Genomic DNA, 4,985 nt, shown 5'->3' with positions numbered 1-4,985 from the left:
GCCTGGGTGACAGAGTGAGACTCCAACTCAAAAAACAAAAACAAAAACAAAACTATGTCAGTGAACTCCTAAGCTCTCCCTGAATATGATTCTCAAACATAAAGAGAGAGTACTCAATATCCCACGGAAAGGCAGAAAAACATCTGAGGATCCAAGAGATTAAGCGGACTGAACTCATAAATCCTCAATTCCCCCATCTCCAGTCATGCAAAAGTATCCCCAAAGGGCCATGGCTCTCCACGAGGAATTACTAATATATAATTAGTTCAAATATATTTAATTTTTACACTGAAACATGCAAATTATCTGCCAGTTATTGCGAATTAAAAAAACTCAGTTTTAGTAATGAATGTAATTCCCTCCTGGTACTTTGAAATTCTCAAAACAGTGAACCTTTCAGAATTCTCTATAGCCTGGACAATTTTCACCAAACCTTCCTAACATTTCCAGTAGCTTCCATGAGATATTCAGAGGTTCCCGATTAGAGATATTCAGACCGCCCATTAATATTACATAGACTCAGTAAACAGTGTCCCATCTAATATTGTTAGTCAATGTGGTCAGTCTTTCTAAATAGCAACAATTTACTTGAGGCTATGGTGAGCTATAATGGCACCACTGCTCTCCAGCCTGGGCAAAAGAGCCAGACCCTGCCTCCCACCCCTCACCCCCCCAAAAGACTAGATCAAAAGTGAGTTTTATAGGCCAGGCGTGGTGGTTTATGCCTGTAATCCCAGCACTTTGAGAAATGGAGGTGAGAGGATTACCTGAGTCCAGAGGTTCGAGACCAGCCTGGGCAACTTGGTGAGCCCTCATCTCTACAATAAATGAAGAATTAGCCAATGTGGTGGTACATGCCTGTGATTCCAGCTACTTGGAAGACTGAGGTAGAAGGATCTCCTGAGCCCAGCAGGTCCAGGCTATGTGACTGTGAGCATGCCACTGCACTCCACCCTAGGTGATAGTGAGACTCCGACTAAAAAAAAAAAAAGTGAGCTTTATAAAACAGAAAATAATAGGATGTCCCTCTTTGGCTTGGAAGACTCCAATTTCTTCAGTATACTTGTTAGATTGCTTCAAAATGTTTCTGTACAAATTCCATAGAAGAGGTTTGCTAGAAGTGCAGATTTTGGCAGACCTCCAAAAAGCACTGGACTCACAAGTCAGAAGACTTTTTTTAACATCCTTAATCTTTCTTACAGAGTCCTCATGATCAATTACTTGCAAAAGAAAAAAAAAAAAAAGGAGGATGTGAAAGGTAGGAACCCCAAGAAACTTAGAATAGAAGAACTTGAAAAAATAATTCTAACAGTAGTGCAGCCGTTTTAGTTTTATTTTAGTTTTGGCTCTAGTCCTGCCTGCTTTGCTAAATAGTCGATTCTTTTACCTCTTAATCATTAGCAAGAGGTAGAATTGGCCTCCCAGGGTAATCTGGTAATCAATTGAAGTCCTTTGAGCATGTCTAGTCCTAATTGTTCTTCTAGCCATCTATGCTTCCACAAAGATGTATTGTTATCAGTCTTCCATAACCAGTCTCTGGCCCACCACCTGGAGTCACTGGATACTGGTGCCTGGGGATGTCTAGAAACAAGATGTATGTGACTTCTGTTATCTCCATCAAAGAATGAAACCTCCAGACTTTCTTCTTAGCCCAAACTTCCCTTCAAGAACTTTGAATATACTCAGTTCCCCAGCCTTCAAGTCATGCTTGCCTGTGAATGTTGGCCTCTTTCTGTCTGTGGAAAGTGGATAATAAATTCTACTTTCTCTGTGTTGCAAATATTTGCCTCTTTCCTGCAGCACCGGCCCACCTTGTCTCAGTTTACCCTTGCAACATGGAGACTGAAGACCCTAAAAGGAGAATTATCGAACTGATTTGAAAACTGAACATTGACTCAACTACATGAATGGTGACTGCCGACTAATATTTTAAGCAGAGTTCAAAAGAACTGAGATTCCAGACTGGGGATGAGCAGGTGAGCACCAGTGCTCGCTGCCACTTGCCACAAACACAAGAATAACCAAAGCTGGGTGCAATGGTTTAAGCCTGTAATCCTAGCATTTTGGAAGGCAGAGATGAGAGGATTGCCCCTGAGCCCAGGGGTTCGAGACCAGCCTGGGCAACGTGGTGAGACCTCATCTCTACAATAAACCATAAAATTAACTGGGTGTGGTGGTGCATGCCTCTAGTTCCAGCTACTTGAAAAGCTGAGGTGGAATGATCACCTGAGCCCAGCCAGTTGAGGCTGCGGTGGCCATGAGCATGCCACAGCACTCTAGCCTGGGTGACAGTGAGACTCTGACTCAAGAAGAAAAAAAAAGAATAACTGACGTAAGCAGGACACAGGCTGGGAGGAGGATGCAAGTGGAGAAAGATCCAGGAGAGTGCAGACACAGGAGCACAGTGGGAATGAAAACAAACGTAAAAAAGGAGTACACACATTATATATGAAAATGTCTTTCCGGATATGTGTGCTGAAGCACTGCAGGAGGTAGACAGTTCTACACTTGACCTCAGGGAGCAGCCACATGACAAAGTCATCCCTGGAATGGGCCGAAGTGTGGAGAGCTGGGTAATTAGGGAATAAGAACATATCAGACATCAAATCCAGGTACTGGGTAGGGGGCGATCTTGGAAGGTCCTTGCCATTTTGAGATGAAATGAAAAGCGTGGGGAATGAGATGCCAGTGGTAGCTGGCCACAAGTCTGAACTGGCATGACCTCCCCACCTGATCTGTGATAGGCTGAGCCATTGGGTTTTCCCCACCGGCTCCTTGAACACCAGGCTTCCACCTTTGCTGCCAGGATATATCCAGAGTAAACAAAGAGCCCAAACACATCACCTGTGGACACACATATGCATGTACGCACACACACATGCACCGTATAGTCCCATTATGAAGTGGGAAGGGACAGTTCACAAGGGAAGACATAGGAATGGCCAACCCCACAGGTGAAGGAAACAAGGCCCAACATCGTCAATTGTCAGGGAAAAGCAAATCAAAACCACAGTGAGATCTGGTGCCACCCAGGGAGAACAGCTACTACTCAAAACACAAAAAAGAGCAGATCCTGGCCAGGAGGTGGAGGAAACAGAAGTCCCATCCACTGCTGGAGGGAAGGGGCATTAGCACAGACCTTACAGAAAAACAGCCAGGCGGCTTCCCAGAAACACCCAAGCTGACCAACCATGGGATCCAGCTGTCCCACTGCCGGGTCCTGAGGCCAAGGAAAGGAAATCAGTCCATCAGAGGGATACCTGCACCCCCACATTGATTGCAGCACTATCAATAGCACAGGTGTGGAACCTTCTTAAGGGGTCATCCCCAGGGCAAGGAACCAAGAAAACATGGCACATGAACTGCAGTGGGGCCATCAGAAGGAGTGAAACCGGGTAGTTGGCAGCAACATGGAGGGAACTCGGGTCGTGCTGTTGAGGACAACAAGCCAGGCACCGAAAGACAGACATCGCCTGAGTCACTCCCGTGGGGGAGCTGGAGGAGCGGATCTTGGGGGAGAGAGAGCGGAAGGATAGAAACCAGGGGCTGGAGAGGGCGTGTGGTGGGTGGGGGTGAAGATAGGTGGGTCCAGTGGACACCAACGCTCAGCTGGAGTGCAGGAGGAAGGTCTGAGGGAGCACAGCAGAGGACGCCAGTGAGCCACAGAGGAGCAGTGTATTTCCAAACAGCTGGAAGAGACGACTTGAAATGTTCCCCACGGGTAGAAATGCGAGCTCCCCCACCGACGGCGACCTTAAATGCCCTCACCCGATCGGGACACTCCTGTGCCTGGAACAGCACCTCGCATGGACCCCGAAGGAGGTCCCTGTATCCCGTATGCACAATGTCTGCACAAGAGGCCCCCAGATGCCTCTCCCAGCTCGGCCTCCACGGCCCAGGCCCGAGGTCCCGGTTCCCTGCATGTCCGCCGTCGTCTCGGGAAAGCCGCAGACGCCGGGGAAGCGGGATCACCGGCCGCCTCCCCGTCTGGCCTGCGTTGGCCAAGCCAGAGTGCTTGCTGCCGAGAGCCGGGTGTCGCGGACCTCGGCTCTTGCGGGTGACGGAAGCCGAGGACGCGGATCCCCCGCACACAGAGGCGTGGCGTCCGCCGCGGGGCTCGAGGAGGCCGCAGGAATGGCGATGCTGGAGACCACTGGGCGGCGGGACCCCAGTGGGTGTGGGTGTTTACGGGTAGGCGCGGGTTTGTGGCTGCGTGTGGTTGTCATCGTTGTCGTGTGTCAGCTGGCTGCCGCGGAAGATGAAAGGCCGTCCTGAGTGGTGGGCGGCCGGGACGGGAAGGCGTGGGGGCGGAGGGGGCGGAGGGGCGTTGGAGCTGATGCCCTGCAGGTGGCCAGGGAGGCCTAAAGGACAGGCGGGTGGGGGGGAAGGTGACCGGGAAGGGCTGGGGCTGCAGGTAACGGCCGCTGCGATGGTGACCTGGGAGCGGGAGAAGCCAGCGGGCCTGTTGGTCAAAGGTGGCGCTGGGCAGCTTGGGAGGTGGGGGGCAAGAAGAAAGTCTTTCCTGACCAGGGATCGAACCGGGCGGCGAGAGCGCGGAATCCTAACCACTAGTCCACCAGAGAGCACGTGCAGGAGCTCCAGCTCCACCGCCCACATCCGAAGCACCTGCGCTCCCTTGGCGCCGGGCCCCTTCTCCCAGGGAGAACAAAGACCAGCAGCCGGCAGCCTCCTTCTAGTGCCTCCTGGGGGGATTCGTGCGCCCCGACAGCTCTTGCCGTGCATGCAGCCGCCCCCCAACCACGTGCGCCTCCTTTCCCCCCACGTGCACTCCTGCAGCCATCGCAGGCCACGCCCAGCACAGGGGCCATGCGCCTGGATCTGGCGAAAGGCCAGCCTGCTTGGAAACCCGGGCCAACTGCTCGGAAAGCAGCTATGCTCACCACGATACCACCAACACCTCCCGCCCGGGCACCACAGCCGGACCTGCCAGGACTCCCGGAAGCGGCCCCACATCCCACAGCCTG

This window comes from Carlito syrichta, unplaced genomic scaffold, assembly GCF_000164805.1.
Source record: "Carlito syrichta isolate Samal-C Ts95f unplaced genomic scaffold, Tarsius_syrichta-2.0.1 Scaffold169030, whole genome shotgun sequence".
Lineage (NCBI taxonomy): Eukaryota > Metazoa > Chordata > Mammalia > Primates > Tarsiidae > Carlito > Carlito syrichta.
Note: the sequence above shows the minus strand (reverse complement) of the source record.